The 22,337-nt window shown below is 34.7% G+C and overlaps 1 pseudogene; it reads left to right on the top strand.

Moving 5' to 3' along the window:
* The first annotated feature begins 1,810 nt into the window (after positions 1-1,810).
* The window catches only part of LOC143386199 (F-BAR and double SH3 domains protein 2-like), an 85,698-nt pseudogene continuing 65,171 nt past the window's right edge, over positions 1,811-22,337 (top strand).

Genomic DNA, 22,337 nt, shown 5'->3' with positions numbered 1-22,337 from the left:
ATGTCAGTTTCTCTGTATGAGGTCTTTTTGCCCTCCAGGTCTGTTTGCTCCAGCTCCACATATGTGCACATATCCTCACTACCTATGGGTCATCAGGACCACTGCTAAAGAAGTGAATTTCTTTGCTGCTGGGGTGGTGCAGTTGATGAGCTGCCATTTTAATGTTTCATTTTTAACAACAACAACAAAAAAGATATATGAGACATGTAGAGAAACAGGATGTATGGCCCATATGGAGGATAAAAAAGGAGTCAACAGAAACTGTCCCTGCAGAAGTTACGGGGGACTTATTAGTTTAAAGATTTAAAAGCACCTATTTTTATTATAGCCAAATAGCTAATGGAAACCATGTCTAAAGAAGTAAAGGAAATTATAAAAATGAATCTCACCAAACATAAAATGTCAACAGAGATACAAATTTTAAAAGGGAACCAAATAGAAATTCTGAAGTTAAAAAGTACAATCACTGAGATGGGGGTGTAGCTTATTGGTAGTGCTTGCCTAGCATTTGTAAGGCCCTGAGTTTGACTCCCAGCATCACACACTCACATACAAAAGTATAATAACTGAAATAAAATATTCTGAATGTTTTTGACAACAAAATTGAGCTGGCAGAAGAAAGAATCTGCGAACTTAAAGGCAAGAATAATGAGGTTATCTAGACCAAGAAAGAGTGGATAATGTAATGTCTGCTTTAAAAGAAAATGCGTGAGTTAGGCGCAGTGGCACACGCCTGTTATCCCAGTGTCTCAGAAGTCTGAGGCAAGAGGATTTTGAGTTCAAAGCCAGCCTCAGCAACTTGGCAAGGCCCTAAGCAACTCAGCGAGACCCTGTTTCTACATAAAATATAAAAAGGGCTGGGGATGTGGTTCAGTGGTTGAGTGCCCCTAGGCTCAGTCCCCAGGACAATGCATGAAACAATAATTATTAAACATTTTTGATGGACTTATAATGTATAAAGATATATTTCTATGACAATAAATAGCACCGAGAAGGGAGGGAATAGAGTCGTATGGGAGCAGAGTTGTTGTATGGGATTTAAATTAAGTGTGTATTAATCCAAACCAGATTGTTTTAAGTGAAGATGTTAATTATAATCCCTGTCAACCACTACAAATACAGCTCCACAATTATAGTAAAAGAAATAAGAGAATTAAAATACAGCATAGAAAATACCTATTTAAAAGACTTAATTAGAAGATACTGTTATTATCTCTTTATTTTATAGATAAGGAAATAAACTTAGAAGTTATACTATTCAAGTACACAGTAGACTCAAACCAAACCTGTCACCAAAATTCCTCACAGTCTTTTTTTTTTCTTTTAGTCGTCAATAGACCTTTACTTTATTTATTTTTATGTGGTACTGAGAATTGAACCCAATGTCTCATACGTGCTAGGCAAGCACTCTACCACTGAGCCACAACCCCAGCCCCCAATCTTACATAGTTTTATAGGAAAATTGGTAAAATTCTCTGGTAGAAATGGTTAAGTTTTATTATTCCATCGGTTCAGGTGTGTAAAGCTCAAGGTTAAAAGTCTTTGTAGAGGGGCTGGAGTTGTGGCTCAGGGGTAGAGTGCTCGCCTAGCACGTGCGAGGCCCTGGGTTTGGTCCTCAGCACCACATAAAAATAAAATAAAGGTCCTTGGCCCATTTTTTTTAAAGAGTCTTTGTAGAGTGATACTGCTAGTAGGAGCTGGACTGGGATTTGAATGCAGGTGTGCGTGGTTCAGGTTTCCTCTTGGATGTGCCGCACTGGGGTTGCTGCCTCAGCATCATGTGGTTGTAGCACATTCAGACTGCCTGGCCATGAGCAGTACAGCAGATCTTTTGGCATCTGACTTCACTTGTGTGCCAGTAGACAACACAGACTTTAGAAAAGCAGTTTTGAATTTTTTCTTTGTTGACTTTGTAAGTCACAGACAGAGACTTTCCTATTTCCTTCCTCTTTCACAGAACTCTTATGTAGCTCAGAGATCTAAAACAAAACAACCAAGTATAAAATTAGGTGATGTGTTTTTAATTTTACTTTATATCAATTGACAAATTCAGCCACATGTTCAGATATTTACAGTAATGCAAAGCAGCCGTACTTGCTTTGATTTCTTTTGTTGTTATTATTATTGTTGTTTTAATCTGTAAGAAGCTACTTTGTCTGCAGGTACAGCTTGGGATCTTCTGAGAAAGATAAACAAAAGCATACAGACAATCAGTGTTTGCTTCCAACATCAGCAAAGGAGAACTGTAGAATTTCAAGACAGCTCACATTTATCATTTTGATATTTATTTCCTTGACTTTTACCAAAGACTATTTTAGAAATACTCATGGCTCTCAGAAAAGAAGTTTGTTTTTCTAGGCTGCATTAAGGAAATTCAGGAGATTTTAGCATAATGCTGACTAAAGACTTTATGACCTTTCTGAATTGAAAATAAGGAGGCCACTGTTCTCACATTAGGGGAAATTGCATCAAATGCTTAGAAAAAAAATTTCTCCAAATTTCTAACTCGTCATATTTTTTCTCTTCAAATAAGTTCCAGGGAATTTATACTTTCCTGTAAATTAAATGTTCAGTGAAACATCTTAGAATTCTAAGTTTTTCATTTGTCTTTAGACTATTTCCAATTTTTCTTACTATTTTGCATATTTACCATTATGGGTTTTGGTTCTAAACTCAACTGATTTTAGAAATAAAGCAGATAGAATGAGTAGAGGGTAGAGTTAAGGTGAATGGATAACAGGTGATGTGCAGCTAGCTAACTGAAAAGAGCATGGCTACTGAAGGCATTCAAATTCAGGTGTTTTGTTTTTCAAAAACACCATTGGACCATTAAAATATATTGCTGTTTACGGGTCCCATTGTTTCTCAGCCTAAATATTACAGAATTCTCCTTTTTTAAGAATTTGTATTAGGTAGTCAGTCACATGTTTGGCATTTTTTGTTTGTTTGTTTTGTACTAGGGATTGAACCCAGGGATGCTTAACCACTGTGCCACATCTCTGGTCCTTTTTTAAAAAAAAATATTTATTTATTTTTTGAAACAAGGTCTTACTAAGTTACTGAGTAGCTTACTAAGTTGCTGAGGCTGGCTTTGAAGTTGTGGTCCTCTAGCCTTAGCCTCTTGAGCCAATGGAATTACAGATGTGCACCACTGTACCCAGTTTGACTGTTTTTTAAAATGTACATTTGGTTAAGTTACCTACCAAATTTTTCATATGGAAAACAACCAAGGAACTGATATTGTCAGGTTAGTTCAGTATTTGTATAAACCTTGAAAGAATGCTTTCAATTTCTGAGCATTTTTAAAAAGTTTTATGACTCTTTACACAGGTCTCTTTGAACTAAAATTTGTGCACATCTGCTCAATTTGAAATTGAACAAGTGTACTTTGAGAACATTCTTATGTCTTAGTTAAATGTTTAAATGCTAGACAAGACACAGATGCATCTTTACTATGCATGTCCTTATCAAACTTTTATAGTTGTGATACTTTTACATTTAGCATAAGCTTTAAATAGTTATTCCTTCAAATTTATAAGAATAGATGCAGCTTTTGGATTACATTTTATTCATCTCTGACATAAAAAGTTGTTGCCTTAAGGTATTAGATCCACTTAGATAAAGGAATATTGAAAAGCAAACTATTAATTTTATTTGCAATTATCTATGTGAATCAAGGGTTGTTGATTTTTTTTCCTTTTAATACAACCAAAACATACAATTTAGATATGGTTGATATAAGCTACAGTTGTCATTCATTCATCTTTAGTGAGGATTCTTTTGATTGCAGGTAACAAAGACTCAACTCAAAGTAGCTTTAAAAATGGGAATGTGTTGGCTACTGTAAACAAATCACAGAAGAGCTTGCTTTAGGAACTACCCTATTCCAGGACACTGCCCAGATCTCTCTCTCTAGTCCCCCTTGCCATCTTTACTCTCAGATTTCTCATCACAGCTTTTCTTTATGAGTTGTTTTAATTCTCTCCTACACAAATATGAATAAATATCTACAAGGTGAGAATAGTCATGTGGTGTGAAAGATAGGCCATTTTGGACTTGTTGCGGCTTCTATCCCAGGATGCTCTAATTTAGATCAAGTGCCTGCCTGTGCCCAGTAACTGCAGGAAGAGAGCAGGGATATTAAGTTCTGCCTTGCATTACCAGCTTGGTCTTAGGAGCTTGCCCCTATGCTCAGGGAAGCAGAATCTGTTCTGGGAAGAAGGAAGCATGCAAAGTCATGTATCATGCCATGGGATTCTACATCAGATGCTATACTATAAAGTTTTGAAAACACTACATTAGACAGAATTTTGTGAGGTCAGTTACTTATGTGTCTTTTCCAAAATTTTGCTAATTATAACATCATTAGGCTTAAATTTTTAGTTATGAGGTTCTGTGTGGGTGCATTCTTCTTCAATCCTGTGAATTTTGATCCATGTGTTATTTGTAAAACAAATATTTATTGAGCACTACTAATATGTCAATCTCCATAATTAGCACAGAAGATGTAGTGATGAACAGACAGGCATGATCTCTCTTCCATGTAGATCCCAAGGAAAGACAGACAAATATTATAAGCATGAGGTAACATGTTATGAAGCAGAAAGAGAAATACCTTCAGGAAAAAAAAAAAAGCTAAGAAAGAGAAGAGAGATATCCAGAGTAGATAATGATCAAGTGAAGTTCTTCAAGATGAATAAGAGTGAGCCAGAAAGGGAGGGCTGAGGGTAATCAAGGCAGAGGAAAGCTTGTGTGAAAGCTCAGGGAGTATTGGTGGAGCTGAAAGATGTGTGTTGTACAGAAAGTGTAATGAGGAAAAGAATAAGAGAGTAATTAAGTGAGGAAGCAAAAGACATAAACCAAGTCAAATCATGTAGTCCATGATAAAGAATTTTTTAAAAGCATCCTAAATGTGATAGGTGGCGAGTGGACAGTGTTGAGCAGTCAAGTAAAATAAGTAGTTTCAAAACATCCTCCTGATTTTAGTGTGCAAGAGGGTTAGTGAGAAGGAACAGCTGTGTGCAGGGCCACAGGAGATTGTTACAGTGGTATAAATGAGAAGTAAGAAAAGGACTTTGAGGACTGCGGGGTTAGCTCAGTAGTAGAGTACAGGCTTTGGAAAGTATGAAATCCTATGTTTGATTTCTAGGCACTGCAGAAACAAACAAAAAACTTTTTTTTTTTTAATTTCCAGTTTCTTATCACTTGGACCCATAGAGCTAGCACAAGACCTAGGCATAGTTGGTACTCAGTATTAAGGTCACAAGAACTATGTGTGTGTGTGTGTGTGTGCGTGTGTGTGTGTGTTTCACCTTAAAATGCATGTCACTCTTTTAAAAACTCATAATGCTTGTTTTATCATTTGCTGTATGTTAAAAAAAAAAAAGACTTCAGTGGTTCCTGCAAACACTTTATCGCTACCCACTACCAGCATTTCTAAGCCAAAACCTTTATGTCAGAAGTTAAATGTTTCCATTTTTTTTTAAAAAAGTTTATAAAAAGCATGTCTTAAGGTAGGGATTTTATTCCAATTTAACACCAGCAGTTTCTGGTCATATTACATAACAACATGGATATTGTATTAAAGATATCTGTGCTGCTTGTATTTCAAGTGCTTGGTGGTGCCATCTAGTGGTCTGATCACTTCAAAAGGTGAATATTTGCTATTTGGGGACAGAATTTTTTTTAAAAAATCAATTTTATAAAAAAAGGTTAATGCAATAGACAAACATAAGATACCAATGGAATTTAATATAAAACCTTTGTTGAGTATTCTTATATGTATCACCAAAATACCTTCAGGAAAAAAAAATAGCTAAGCAAGAATGTATCAAAATTTAAAGCCTTCATTTATCAAAAGTCACCAATCAAGAAAGTGAAAAGACAGCTTACAGAATGGGAGAAAATATTTGAAAATTACATATCTTGCAAGAGTCTAGTATCCAAAATATGTAAAGAATGCTTAAAATTCAACATCAAAAAGACAACCCAATTAAAAAATGAGTCAAGGACTTGAATAGACATTTCTCCAAAAGACATATATATGGCCAATAAGCACATCATTGCATTAGAGAAATACAAACCAAAGCCATAGTGAGATACCATTTCCCAACCACTAGAATGGTTTTCATAATTTTAAAAAACAAAATACCAAAACCAAAAAATAACAACTGTTGGCAAGAATTTGGAGAAATGGGAATCCTCATGGACTGGTGGACAGGTGTAGCCACTGTGAAAAATTGTTTTAACAGTTTCTCAAACAGAAAAATAGAGGATTACCCTGTAACCCAGCAATTCCATTCCTAGGTATATTCCTGGGAGAAATGGTGTCAGAGTTAAATGGAGAGACGAATCTCCAAAAGAAAAAAATAAGGTTTTATTTAGGAGTAATAAAAAAATAAGATTGCAGTCCAGGATACCTGTACACAGGCCAGGATGGCCTTTGATATGTCCGGAAAACAAAGGAAAGGTTAGTGGTTTCATTGGACAGAGGAAATCTATGAAAATGCAGACTTAATGGAGGCGATTTCGCTGGATTAGCCTGCCAGGGAAGTTCCTGGAACAGTCATTAGAAACCTAAGTGTTTCCCATGACCTCTGGACTCTGTTTTAGATATGAATGACAAGAACATTTTCATTTGTGTGCTCAATCTTCATATAGGTGTTCAAACAAATGTTCATAGCAGCATTATTCATAATAGTGGAAAGGGAATGAATTTTTATCAACTGAAGAAATGGCTAAACAAAAGAGTACATCCATATGGTGGAGTATTATTTAGCTGTAAAAAGGAATGAAATATTATTACATTGATGGACCTTGAAACATTATGCCAAGTAACAGGATCCAGGCCAAATATTATATGATTTCATTTATGTGAACTGTCCAAAATAGTCATAGAGATAGAAAACAAAACAGAATCTGAGTCATTTTTTAAAAATACTTTTATTGTTTTTTCTCTGACCTTCCTTTGGTAAGTATATGCTAACTAAAATGGAGGAGATTTTTTATTGAGTAACTGTTCCAAGAGTTGTGCCTGGATTCTTTGCTTTTATTATTGTATTAAATGTCTGTGCCTCCTCTGACATAAAGTATCTAGAGAAATTGTAACAAGCAGATGAGTAAAGATCAGAAACCAGAAGTTTTTGTCTCCATGTCATGTTCTGTTTCACTTTCAGCTTTACCAGTGTTGAAATTTACCTTTTTAAAAATATCTTTTTTTAGTTGCAGATGGACACAATACATTTATTTATTTATTGAATGTGGTGCTGTGGAGCCACAAAACTAGCCCCTGGATTTTACCTTTTGTAGTTGCTTTTTTATTAGAGAGATTCAGCATTTCTCAAGTGATTGTTAACTGTTTATATTATTCTTACTCAACAGTCTATATCCTGTGCATTTATTATTAATAGATTTCAAACTGAACTTTCATACTTTTCTTGTGGACATAGAGGTATTATGTGTCAACTTTATCACAACTTTTTTTTTTTGCTTTTATTTGCACCTCTATTCTAGGCTCTCGATGGCAATGTGTATGATCACCTCAAGGATTATTTAATAGCCTTCAGCCGGACTGAGTTAGAAACATGCCAAACTGTGCAGAACACATTCCAGTTTTTGTTAGAGAACTCCAGCAAGGTAAAGTACCTTCACTGCAGTGGGTGGTGTTAACCATTTCAGAATTCAACGTGTTTTTGCTACAAACAAAACAAAGAAACTAATGTAATACTAGAAGAATGCTTAAAGGACAACTGTCTGGAGACAGCATCCTTCTAACTCATCCACAGGGGAACAGAAACATCCTCCTACTTCAGATTGAATACTACAGTATCATGGTTTTTGACATATGCTGTCATTCTTCAACACTAGTCTTTTCATTTAAAAATACTGATCTGTCAACTTTGCTCACATGTCCCAATGTGTGTAGAAAAAATATATGTAATTTCTTTTCTTTAGGTTCTAATAGAGTAAATTTTTTTGTAGTGGAACTATTCTTTTGAAAGATTAATTATTCTTGTGATTAGTAAATGTTATATTCTTCCTAATAAATGAAATACATAGTAAATGTTTCCTGACTGAGTGCATACATTTATAAAAATGTATGTGTTTTGTAGCTGCTGCTTTAAAAGATCCTGTTCAATTCTCTTTTTTTGGCAGGGGAAGTGGGAACTGACTATATCTTTTAGAAACCATTTGTAAAGGGATCAGAGTATCCTTCTTTGCATGACAGTATCCAAAGACGGGAAAGAAAAGGGGCACAAACTTTTTTTCCTCCTTATGTATATATTCTTTTCAATATACCAGAATTTTAATGATCTATTAGAAAAACATTAGAAATGAAAAGGTGATGGGGAAATATAAACATTACTACCCTGGTACTTTAAGTCTTGTCATATGTCTATTTTGTATATTCTTAACCCCCAGAATCCCCCCCCCAAAAAAAAACAGAAGGATTCATATGTAAAAAGAAGGATGGATGGATAGATAGATAAAAGTGTGTGAAAGAAAATGAAGTAAAATATTAATTGCAGAATTACAATGGGTATCTAGGTGTTCATTATCTAATTCTTTTTATTTTACTATGTGCATATTTTAAATTTTTCACAAGAAAATGTTGAAAAAAGGTCTGTAAAAGCATCTTGGCCAGGCTGGGGATATAGCTTAGTGGGAGAATGCTTGCCTAGCATGTGTAAAGCTATAGGGGCCAGGAAAAAATACTTTTTGGTCTTTTTAGTTGTACATGACAGTAAACTGTATTTTGACATATTATATATACATGGAGTATAACTTTCCATTCTTGTGATGTGGAGTTAACACTGGTCGCATATTCATGTATAGACATAGGGAAATTATTTCTAATTCATTCTACTGTCTTTCCTATTCTCATGCCCCCCTCCCTTCCCTTCATTCCCCTTTATCTAATCCAATGAAAAGCTATTCTCCCACCCACCCCATTGTGTGTTGCATCCACATATTAGAACATTCAGCCTTTGTTTTTTTGTGGTTGGCTTATTTCACTTAGTATGATAGTCTCCAGTTCCATCCATTTACTGGCAAATGCCATAATTTTATTCTTCTTTATGACTGAATAATATTCATTGTGTGTGTGTGTGTGTGTGTGTGTGTGTATAATCACATTATCTTTATCCATTCATCTGTTGAAGGCACCTAAGTTGGTTCCATATCTTAGCTAATGTGAATTGAGCTGCTATAACCATTGATGGGGCCACATCACTATAGTATGCTGATTTTAAGTCCTTTAGGGATATGCAGAGGAGTGGGATAGGTGAGTCAAATGGTTGTTGCACTCCCAAGTTTTCTGAGCAATCTCCATACTGCTTTCCAGAGTGGTTGCACCAATTTGTAGTCTATGAGTATACCGTTTGCCCCACATCCTTGCCAACATTTATTGTTACTTATATTCTTGGTAATTGCCATTCTGACTGTAATGAGATGAAGTCTCAATGTAGTTTTAATTTGCATTTTCTCAATTGCTAGAGATGTCGAACATTTTTTGTTCGACATCTCTAGCAATTATATTTGTTGATTGATTGTGTTTCTTCTGTGAAGTGTCTGTTCAGTTTCTTAGCCCATTTATTGATTTGTTTGTTTTTGTTTTTCTTTTCTTTTCTTTTCTTTTCTTTTTTCTTTCTTTCTTTTTTTTTTTTTTTTTGTTAAGTTTTTTGAGTCCTTTATATATCCTAGAGATTAATGCTCTATCTGAGGTGCAGATGGTAAAGATTTTCTCCAATTCTGTAGGCTCTCTCTTCACATTCTTTATTGTTTCCTTTGCTGTGAAGAAGCTTTTTGGTTTGACAGCATCCCATTTAGTATTGATTTTATTTTTTGGGCTTTAGGAATCTTGTTGAGGAATTCGGTTCCTAACCCAGCATGATGAAGATTTGTGCCTGTTTTTCCTTCCAGTAGGCACAGGGTCTTGCCAAGGTCTTTGATCCATTTTGAGTTGAGTTTTATGCAGGGTGAGAGGTAGGTGTTTAATTTAATTTTGCTACATATGTATTTCTAGTTTTCCCAGCACCATTTGTTTTTGTTACTATAGGTCTGAGTATAATTTAGGTTCTGGTATTGTGATGCCTCCTGCTTCACTATCTTACCAAACTAAGGATTGCTTTGGCTATTCTGGGCCTCTTATTTTTCCAAATGAATTTCATGTCTGCTTTTTCTATTTCTATGAAGAATGTCATTGGAATTGTAATAGGAATTGCATTAAAATGTGATTCTGCATCTGTATACGGGGTAAAAATGGGAGTTCATAACCCACTTGAATAAAATGTATGAAATATGGTATGTCAAGAGCTTTGTAATGTTTTGAACAACCAATAATAAAAAAAAGGAATTGCATTAAATCTTATAACACTTTTGGTATGGCTATTTTGACAGTATTTATTCTGCCTATCCAAGAACATGGGCGATCTTTCCATTTTCTAAGTCTTAAAGGAAGCATCATAACTTAATTCCTTCTATGTAGTGCTTAGTTTCTGACCATTTACCAAATCCTTTTTATTCATTGGTCCATTCAGGTTTTCTGCTTCTTTTTCAATACATTTTGGTAACCTGCATTTTCTAAACAGTTGTCTATTTCAGTTGTTACCAGACTTGATGGCATAAGTTTCTCATATGCTTTTTTGCCTCTGGTTATTTCTCTTTTTATTTCAAATATTGCCTTGCTTTCTTATTTTGATCTAACATACCAGTCCTTTATTCATCTTTGCCAGAACCAGCTTTTGTTCTGCTTCCCAATGCTATGTCCCTAAGTTTTACCTTTATCTACATTATTTCTTTTTTTAAAGTTTATGTTCTTGTCTTTCTCAAGCTTATTTTCCTATTTAGGACCTTTATTTTCAGTCTTTCTGTTTTCAAGTAAACCCATTTAAGGCTAAAAAATTTCTCCCTCTGTGATATGTAGGGCTTTTATTGTTATTTCTATATTAACCCATGAATTATTTAGAAGTGAATTTTACAGTTTGCATTCAGTGCAACTATATGGTAAGGTGACATTTTTCATTTCTAATTTTATTGGAAAACAATTTTTATTCATATTTTTATTCTATCCTTTTAAACTTTTTTGAAATTTCTTTTTCCAAGAAAAAGTTAGCTTGGGTACAGTACTGGTAGTTTAGAAAACATGGTTATAACAAGTCGCTAATATTGTACACACACCTAATTTCCTAGGATTTTCTTTAGCACATCTACATCTCATACTGTGAAACCCATGTCATTGGTATTAACATGCTCATCTGATGGAGAGGAACACAGACTCAGGTAGTTTATATGACTTACCCAGGGTCACATGCACATAGTGCTCTATGTATTTTTCTACTGTGTTATACTATGTTATATTATTCCTGTAGTTTGTTACTTTAATTTAAAATATATTAAGAATTTATGAATTAGTTTGGATACATAAAGAGATAAGCTTTCATTTTGTGCCTTCCCTAATGTGAGTGTTTTGTTCCCCAGGGATGAGCAATTAATGAGATGCTCTTATGTTTATGGTGAAAGTGGTGGGAATAAAATTTTAACAAGAATGATATATCCGGGAGAGGCTCCCTTTTGTTCCAAGTGAGAAAAGCTTACACCTACAAGTTTTATGCCTTGTGCTTTTCTGTTATAAAGAGCTTGTTACATGACTCTTGTCAAACTGCTGAAGGCAACTAGGTGATTTGATAACCTACTGGGAAGTTTGAAAGTCTTTAGATTTTTTTACTGTACATCATTATTACTCTGTCTTCTGAGGTAAAAATCTATTTTTCTAACATGTCTAAAATGTAACATATTCCCAAAGATATTTGGGGGGTAATTCATACTGACATAACACACTATAATTGTTAAGGTGCTGTCTATATCTTTCATCCTCTAAATGAAAACAGCTGGGTCTAGGAGCTTTTATTAAATTTTAATTATTTATGAAGCTTGCTTTTCTCCTTAATATTTTATGAAATGCTTTGTATGTAACTGAAGCAGATGTTATCATAGATTATTTTCTCTGGGATCATAACTCTAAAACTAGCTCTACTGGCCCTAATAGTTTATGTGTGATTGTTTTCTGTCTATATAAAGAACTCCTACTGATGAATAACATAGCTCTTTGAACAAGTCATAAAATAACAATGTTATTCTGTATTTCTTTTGAAAGTTAAATTCTCTAATATTACCAATCTTAATACCTTAAAGATTAACCAAAAAAGTAAATTTAATAAAATAAGGTGAAAATCACTTGATCACTTTAGTAGACACAGAAAAAACATTTAAGAAAATTCAACCCCCTTTAATGGGTTGAAAAACTCAGCAAATTAGAAATAGAAGGGAACATCCACACCTTGATAGTTTTTGTGGAAAACCAGATTTAGTATCATACTCAATGATAAAAGACTGAAAGGGTTTCCACACTAAAATCAGGAACAAAATGAGGATGCCTGCTTTCACTCCTGCTATCCACCTTTGTACTAGAAGTCCTAGCTAGAGCAATTAGGTAAGGAAAAGGAAAAGAAGAATTAAAATGACCTCTGCTTTCAGATGACATGATTATATGTAGAAAACTATAGAATTCGTGTAATTACTACTATAGCTAATAAAATAATTGAGCAAAGTTTTATCTTGTGGGTACAGAATCAAACACAATAACCCATTGTGTTTCTACACTCTATTAATGATAATTCTTTTCCAAAAAGAAAATTAAGAAAACAATTGCAGTTATAATAGTATCCAAAGAATAAAATACACAGGAAACAAAAATTTTTAAAAGAGAGAGAGAGGATTTTTTTTAAAAAAATTTTAGTTTTTCGCAGACACAACATCTTTGTTTGTATGTGGTACTGAGGATCAAACCCAGGCCGCACGCATGCCAGGTGAGCGAGCTACCGCTTGAGCCACATCCCAAGCCCAGGAAAAAATTTTTTGACCAAAGACATTGAAGAGTAAAAACTATAAAACACTGCAGAAAAAAAGAACTGAATAATTGGATTATAATAAATGTTTGTGGATTTGAGGCTTTCATATCGATAATTTTTAATATATTCCAAAATGATCTACAGATTTAATGCAATCCTGTCAAAATTCCAGTGACCTGTTTTGCAGAAATGGAAAAGGCACTCTTCAAAGAGAGAGAAGATGGGAGGGGAGGGGAGGGGGGATAGTAGAGGATAGGAAAGGTAGCAGAATACAACAGTTACTATTATGGTATTATGTAAAAATATGGATGTGTAACCGATGTGATTCTGAATCTTTGTAATGTTTTGAATAAAAAAAATTTAAAAAAAAAAATTTACATGGAACTGTAAGGAACTTTAAATAACCAAAGCAACATTGAAAAGGATAAACAGTTGGAGGACTCACACTTCCAAATTTCAAAACATACTACAAGTAGAGTGTGGTAGAAGCATAAAGATGGGCATATAAATTAATGAAATAAAATTGATACTCTAGAAATAAACACATGTATCTGTAGACAATTGATTTTTCCACAAGGGTATTATGACCATTCAAAGACAAAAGAATAATATCTTCAACAAAAGTTCTGGGACAAGTGCAAAAGAACAGAGTTTAAATAAGTCGAACCTCTGCTGCACAAAAATTAGCTCAAAGTGTATCAGTGATCTAACTATAGGAGAAAATATAAAAGTAAGTCTTTATTACTTTGGATTTAATAGTGTATTCTTAGATTTGACATCAAAAGCATAATAAGACTAAAAATAGGGCTAGGAATACAGCTCAGTGATGGAGCACTTGCCTAGCATGTGCAAGGCCCTGAGTTTGATCCCCCAACATGGAAGGAAGGAAGGGAGGGAGGAAGGGAGGGAGGGAGGAAGGGGAAAGAAAGGAAAGGAAAGAAAGGAAAAGGAAAGAAAGAAAGACGGGCGGGCTGGAGTTATAGCTCAGTGGTAGAGCACTTGTCTAGCATGCGTGAGGCTAGACACTGGGTTTAATTATCAACCGCATATAAATAAAGAAAGGTCCATCAACAGCTAAAAACATTTTAGAAGAACAAAAAAAGAGAAATTAAAAAGAAGAAAAAAAGCAGATAATTGTACTTATCAAATTAAAAACTCTTAACACATCAAAGGACACTATTCAGGAATGTTTTTTAAAAAAAGACCCAAAGATGGAAGAAATGTTTGCACATCTGATATTTAAATTTATCTATTAAGGATTTTATAAACAGATTTATATAAAGGACTCTTACAACTCAACAACAAAATAACAATTCTTAAAATGGGCAAAAGACCTGGGGCTGGAGTTGTGGCTCGGTGGTAGAGCATTGCCTAGCATGTGTGAGGCCCTGGGTTCGATTCTCAGCACCGAATTTAAATAAATGAATAAAATAAAGATCCATCAACATCTAAAAAAATATTTTTTAAAAAATGGGCAAAAGACTTGAGTAGACATTTCCTCTGAGAAGATGTACAGGCAATAAGCACATGAAAAAACGTTCAGCAATTGTTGGTCATTATGAACACAAAAATTAAAACCACAGTGAGATATCATTTTCTGCCCACTAGGATGGCTTTAATAATTTTTTTAAAAAGTTAAACACATAGTTACCATATGACTCAACTTCTGCTCCTAGGAATACACTTAAGAATATTGAAAACTTAAAGTATTAAAACAAAAAAATGTACATGAGTGTTCACAGTAGCATTATTTATAATAGTCAAACAGTGGAAACAACTCAAATGTTTATCAACTAGTAGTTGAGAAAGTAAAATATGGCATGGTATATACATGCAGTGAAATATTCTTTGCCCATAAAAAGGAATGAACTACTAATAAAACAAACAGCATGCATGTTACAGGAAAAAAAATACCATAAAAAATATAAGATGATATTGTTATTGGCTGAATTGTGGCCCTCGGAAATTTCATGTTGAAATCCTAACCCCTAGTACCTCATAGTATGACCATATTTGAAGATAGACTTTTAAAGATATAATTAAAATAAGGTCATTTGGGTGGGTCTAATCCAGTATGACTAATGTACTTATAAGAAGTTGAGAATTATAGACATTAAACAGGCACAGAGAGACCATATGAAGATACCAAAAAAAGGTGGCAGCTCTAAGCCATAGAGAATGGCCCACAGTAAAAACCAACCCTGCCAGTATCTTGATCTTGAACTTCTTTCCTCTTGACCTCTAAAGAAATCTGTTTCTGATATTTAAGCTCCCCAGTCTGTTGTACTTTGTTGTGGCAGCCCTAACTACTTAATGCAGATGCTTTCCTTGTTAATAATCAAGGAAAGACTGGGATTGTGGCTCAGCGGTAGTGCACTTGCCTAGCACATTCGAGGCCCTGGGTTCAATCCTCAGCATCACATAAAAATAAAGAAAATAAAAGTATTGTGTACAACTATTTTTTAAAAATAATAATAATCAAGGAAATGAAAATTAAAATCATCATGAGATTCCATTTAACCTGTCAAAAATAAATGTAGACAAGAATGAATCTTAGCAAGACTATGTATTAACAGAAACATGCTGCAATTTGGAAGACACAATTTGAAGATATTTGGGCACAAGGGAGTCTTGTGGTGATGGTTCAGTTTAGCATCTGGACTATGGTTTGTGGTTATATGAAGCTACACATGTGCATAGAGCCATATAAATGAACATACCCAAAGGAGTAAGTGTATAATTGGTGGAATCTAATAACCTTTATGGTGTATACCAATGTCAATTTTCTAGCTTTTTATTGTGTGATAGCTATGCAGGATGCTGACATTAAGAAGTACACAGGAGGGCTGGGGATGTGGCTCAAGTGGTAATTCGCTCGCCTGGCATGCTCGGGGCGCTGGGTTCGATCCTCAGCACCACATAAAATAAAATAAAGATGTTGTGTCCACTGAAAACTGAAAAATAAATAAAAAGAGAGAGAAAGAGAAAGATCTTAAGAAGTGCACAGGACTCCTTTGCAACTTTTTTCCATTTCCTTGACTAGAAATCTGAAATCTTAAGTGTCAGCAAGCTGTACTTCCTCCAAAAGCTTTAAGGGAAAAACAATTCCTTACCTCATTGGGTGTCTGTGGCCACCTCACTCCACTCTCTGCCTCAGTGGTCACATTGCCCTCTCCTTTTGTCTGTGTAATTTTCTTAATATCTTTTGTTTTTTGAGAGAGAGAGAATTTTTTAATATTTATTTTTTAGTTTTCAATGGACACAGCATCTTTATTTAATTTTTATATGGTGCTGAGGATCAAACCCAGCACCCCGTGCATGCCAGGCGAGCGTGCTACCGCTTGAGCCACATCCCCAGCCCTCTTAATGTCTTATCATTGGATTTAGGGCCCACCTAGGTAATCCAGCATGTTTTTATCTCAGAATCCTTAATTACATCTGCCAAAACACTTTTTCAAAAGGAGGTAACATCCACAGATTTCAGGGATTAAGACATGGGCATATCTTTTGGGAAGTTACCTTCAGCCCACTATAAATGTTAATATCATAAAAAGAGGCAAGTCAGGGCAAACCTTCTCATGAAAGTAAAGCCTACCTTGCCAAAACAAACAGAAACAAAGCAGATCCAAACAAACACAAACCTGAATCTAATTAAGCCTCTAGATTCAAAAGCCAATTTAAGGAAAAACAGGAAGTAAAACATTCCCAGGATGCAGTCAACAAAATTCAGACTCAGAAACTCAACAAAAAAAACCTGGGCTTCTTCAACAATTGAATTGATTGCAAGAGAGGAAAAAGGAGGAAGAAAGAAATTTACAGTGTATGTAAAGAATATCATCTTAAGCAACATCAGCTTTCCCTCACCAGATTCTCCCCACCACTCCTCACCCCATCTCACCTCTTCATTCAGGATTCAGTATCATCTTCTTTGCTCTCCCTGTATCCTCTATGTGCTTCCATAGTGTGCTTTAGCTGTGTAACCTATTTAGTTCTCCCAGCTTCCACATTATAAGCAACATCCAGTTGCGCTCTGGGGACTGACTTTATTTGGATCCTAATTCGAAAAACTTTTAAAGAATAGGGAAATTTGAACACTAATTGATATGTTAGTCTTGTAAATTTTAAACTGAATGTGTTTTCTTAAGACCCCTATTCTTTTAGATAGGATATTGAAATGTTTATAGATGAGATTGAAGTAAGTCTGGGACTTACTTCAATATAATTAGTGACAGAAGAAGTAGATGAATTTATAGATGAAACAAGATTGTCCATGAGGGGATGTTTTTGAAAACTGGGCCATGAGCACATGGAGATACATATTACTATTATCTCTACTTTTATGTGTGTTTTGAAATTATCTATAACAAAAAGTTTAAAGTCTGTAAGAATTGACCTGTCCAGTCTGCCCTTGCCCCACCCATCATAGTGCTTGAGGATTTGTTTGGCTAGTGATCCTCCCAGCTTTTCTTCATGGTAATGAGTGAGGCTTTGAGGGCTGGATCATTAGCTTTCAGTTATTCTAGCTTAAAATTAGAACCCAAGAAAAGAACAAAATACATTTCCCTTTGAGAATACGTTTTTTCAGTGAGTATTCCTTGACCAGAACCTCCCCATAATCCTCACCCCGTCTCACCTCTTCCATCTGAATTCAGTATCACCCCTTTTGCTCTCCCTGTACCTTCTGCGTACTTCCACAGTGTATTTGAACTGTGTAATCTATTTGGTTCTTCCAGTTTTCACATTCTAAATTACTGGAAGATACTAACCCTATTTGCTGTTTTGTTCATCTGTGGATTCCCTTGTCACTCCTATACTTAACGTTGGACCTGGTAAGCTCTATAAATGGATGATTGAATGGGGGGGAGGCAAGCAGTGGAAAACTGGGATTGCACTTGTAAATAAAATATAAAACACTACATTATCCTCTCAAGTAGTCCATCCTTTTCCCAGATTTCCAAGGTAAAACTACAGAACTTTTTTGAACTTTTTTTCTTCTGCCCATCCTCAGGCAGAGCTGCTAATGAGGTGTAATGCATTGCACATGAAAGATGAGTAACCAGTGCAGAAAAATGCAATTTGGGTTTCTGCATAATCAAATGTTGCTTATTTCCATTTTTTCCCAGAGCATATAATTCATTTTCAGAGACCATCTTTCTATGCTGTTTATTTTGCTGTTCTATGTATATTCCTTTTCAGTCTGTCTTCTGAATTATTTGTTTTAATTAGTTATACATGACAGTAGAATACATTTTGATATACATAAATGGAGTATAACTTTTCATTCATCTGGTTGTACATGATGTTATGATTACAGATGATGTAATCATATATGCACATAGGGTAATAATGTCCAATTTATTCTAATGTTATTCCTATACCCATGCCCCCTGCCCTCCTTTCACTCCCCTCTTTCTAGTTCAAAATACCTCTATTCTTCCCCCTCCCCCATTGTGAATTATTATCCATATATCAGAGAAAACATTTGGCCTTTGGTTCTTTGGGATTGGCTTATTTCACTTAGCATGATGTTCTCCAGTTTCATCCATTTACTGGCAAATACCACAATTTTTTTATTCTTTAAGGCTTGGTAATATTCCATTAGGTATATATACCAGTTTCTTTATCCATTCATCTGTTGAAGGGCATCTAGGTTGATTCCATAATTTAGCTGTTTTGAATTGAGCTTCTATAAACATTGATGTGGCTGTATCACTGTAATATGCTGATTTTAAGTCATTTGGGTATAAACCTAGGAGTCGGATAACTGGGTCAAATGGTTGTTCCACTCTCCACACTGCTTTCCATAGTGGTTGCACCAATTTACAGCCCCACCAACAATGTATGAAGTATACCTTTTTTCCCACATCCTCACCAACATTTATTGTTGCTTATATTCTTGATGATTGCCATTCTGATTACTCCAGTAAGATGGAATCTCAGTGTAGTTTTGCATTTCTCTTGATTACTAGAGATGTTGAACATTTTTTCATATATTTGTTGATTGACTGTGTTTCTTTTTCTGTGAATTGTCTGCCCATTTATTGATTGTGGTGTGTGTGTGTGTGTGTGTGTGTGTGTGTGTGTGTGTGTTAAGTTTTTTGAGTTCTTTATATATCCTGGAGATTAATGTTCTATCTGAGGAGGTGTGTTTGATAAATCTTTTTTCCATTCTGTAAGCTCTCTCTTCACATGCTTGAATGCGAAGAAACTTTTTAGTTTGATTCCATCCCACTTATTGATTCTTGATTTTACTTCTTGTTCTTTAGGAGTCTTGTTAAGGAAGTCAGGTCCTAAGCAGATGTAGCAGATATTTGGGCCTACTTTTTCTTCTATTAGGCACAGGGTTTCTGAGTGTATTTTAAGATCATGATTAGAATGCAACCTACTAGGAAAAAGTACAAGAAATTTTCTGGCAATATCATTTTGTGCTATAGATAGGATTACCTTGCAGTTTCCTAGTGAATGGCAGTTTGTAAAACAGACTTCTAAGAGCCCATCAAACTTCAGAGTTTGGAGAAACTAAGAAACCAATGCTCCCTTCCCTGTTCACACACATACACACCCATTACACAGGATAGCTTTTCATGACATTTTGCTCTCTTAAAATAGTGCATATTGTTTAGTCTTTAAATCTGGACTAGTTGCTAAACTAGTACTTTCAAATTTAAACTCTTGAGAAAATAGGACATAGAAGTAATAACTCTTATCTTAAAAAAAAGGCATAACATTATCATTTCCTTTTGATCACATAGTGTTGGATGATTTCTCATTTGTATAGAAACCAGCTGAGTAAATCTTAGACTTTAGAATGTAATTACTGGACATTTTAACCTTATTCAAGACTTAAAGATATCTTATTTTCTCTGTAGGTGGTACGGGACTATAATCTTCAGCTGTTTTTACAAGAGAATGCTGTATTTCACAAACCTCAACCCTTCCAGTTCCAGCCCTGTGAGAGTGATACTGTAAGGGGAATTCAGATTCTCTTATCATTTTTTTAAATTATATTTGTGCTTACATAGTTATCATCCTTGGAATAGACAGGGAGAGCTGAGTGTATCTCATTAATTTTGTAACAACACTATGAAGATGTAGAGAAACCATGACATTTCTTCTGTCTACCATGTAAGGAACACACCCAGTGTCTTTATACTAACAACTTCCTACTGAATAAGATGAAGTTATGAAACAAAAGTAATGAAAATCTGAAAACTGAGGGAAGAAGAAAAATTATTCAACAGATTTATTAATATGTACATTATGCTTTCTGTACATGAAATTCTTTTATGTTATACCTCTCAAAGAACCCAGTGGTTAAATTTTAACCAGAGTAGAATGAATAATGTAATAATATATATGGGCATAGAGATATTTTAATTGGCTTTAGAAAGCAATTATAGGCCTTTGATAATTCATTTAAGATTTTAGAATGTTAACATAAACCTCAAATTGGCAACTTTTAGAGAACTTACATTAATTATACATTTTTCTTAAGTTTAAGGGAAATGTTTGCCATTATTTGAATTTTTAAAATGATGAACAAAAATATGAATTTTTTGACACAAAATAATGAAATTTAGCTTCTACAAAATGAGAAGTAATATTGGCATTCTAATACATTCTCTAAAAGTAGGCAAACCAAGAGGGAAGTCAAATTATATTCAAAAACTCTTTTAGTAAATTTAGAATCTGAAAGGAGTATATGATATATTTTCAGAGTTTAATGATATCACTTTAATAGAAATGTATTTGTTGGTGACATCCTCATTATTTTTCTTATATTTTGAATAGCCCTGTTAATAGCTATATAAGGAAATACAGGACTGGGGATTGTAGCTCAGTGGTAGAGCACTTGCCTGGCATGTATAAGAGCCTGGATTCAGTCCCTAGTACTGCAAAAAGGATAGAATAAAATAAGAGAAATATTTAGGAAAAAAAGAAATATAGGAAATTAGTATTTGCTTCTTAGATAATGGCTTTTGCCATTTATATTAGTGACCTTTTGAACAAATCAGATTTTTCTTAACGACTCAATGATATTGTCCTATAATGTGACTTCTTTGAAGCTTGGGATGAATGAAGTAGAGCCTTAGAAGAAACAGAGCACGGACAAGTTTATCAAACTTGACTTAAAATTGTGACTAACTAGAGAATATTTTATTTTTGCCTATTTGTCACATAAAAATCAATCATCTCACTTTCAAAGGCCAATTGTAGCCCTAAGTCCTTCTATCTTTGTTTCTAAACACTGCTAAATGTTCTTAGCTGTTGTGTTCCTGATTGCCTTATAATTCTAACTCTGTGCTGTGTTTTCTATCCTTGTGCAATCTTTACTGGGTAGAGTTTAAGAGCTGCCCAACTGGTGGATATTGAGCTCTCCCCTGTCAGTGCTTTGAGAATGACCATAGCTGAGGTATATCGGGGTATGGGTCAAGGGTGGGAGGGATGGAATGTCTGGGGTTGCATGTTAATGAAGGGTGGGACCTGGTGTGTGACTGAGTCATAATTGTCTATATACAGGGCCCCTGAATGCATCAGCAGTAGCTTTCTGATTTTCCCTTATAACCTAGGAATTTCCTTTACTTTGTATAGTAAATTGATTGAGCTTCTCATTTTTCCTTTTGTCTGAAACACCTTAGTTTTCCCAACAGGAGTGTGGGAAGAACCCAAGAGCTAATCTTGGCTGTAATAAAGAAGGAACTGTATCCTAAGAAGGAAAAGAGATTTGCCCAGAGTCATGTGGGGAATGAATGACACATAGCTGTTTTGATTGCAGTTCTAATGCTCTTTCTGTTATGCTGTTGTTTCCTGAAAAAAATGTTGGAAACTTAGAAGCCATTAATTTTTTTTCATAATAGAAAACAATAAATACCTGTGGTTTTATAAAAATCCTTATAATGATTTTGAAAACGTTAACTATAAAATATTTTATGTATAATTTTTGTTGTTATAAATTAAGCATTCTTATTGCTTACAAAAAACAAATTTACAAGGTTGGGGATATAGCTAAGTGGTAAAGTGCTTGCCTTGCATGTCAATTCCCAGTGCCAATAAATAAGTAAACAAACAAACAAATTCCCAAGCAAGTATTTTTACTCAGTATGGACCAGTATTTTTCCTTAGGGGAATGGAGCCATTGTTTACTTGCTTCTCAGGTTTTACTTCTTGGAGCTGGTAGCACAAAGCTTGGCATGAAGTGAAGAGAATACAAGTCAGTGTGCATTAACTCATTTTTTCTGCCAGCTGAATCTTGGACATGTAGGAAGTACCACTCACCTCTATCTTCAGTGTGTTTCTGAAATTGCTCTTGTTGGTTCTGTTTTGAAACATATCTCAGTTCAACAAACACTGAACCCCTACTGTATGTTCCAGTCACTCAACTAAATGCTAAGGATAGCTATGACATGCTGAACTATAGACCTCAGGCTA

This window comes from Callospermophilus lateralis, unplaced genomic scaffold (assembly GCF_048772815.1).
Source record: "Callospermophilus lateralis isolate mCalLat2 unplaced genomic scaffold, mCalLat2.hap1 Scaffold_2084, whole genome shotgun sequence".
Lineage (NCBI taxonomy): Eukaryota > Metazoa > Chordata > Mammalia > Rodentia > Sciuridae > Callospermophilus > Callospermophilus lateralis.
The sequence above is the reverse complement of the archived record's forward strand: the minus strand, read 5'-3'. Positions and strand labels throughout refer to the sequence as shown.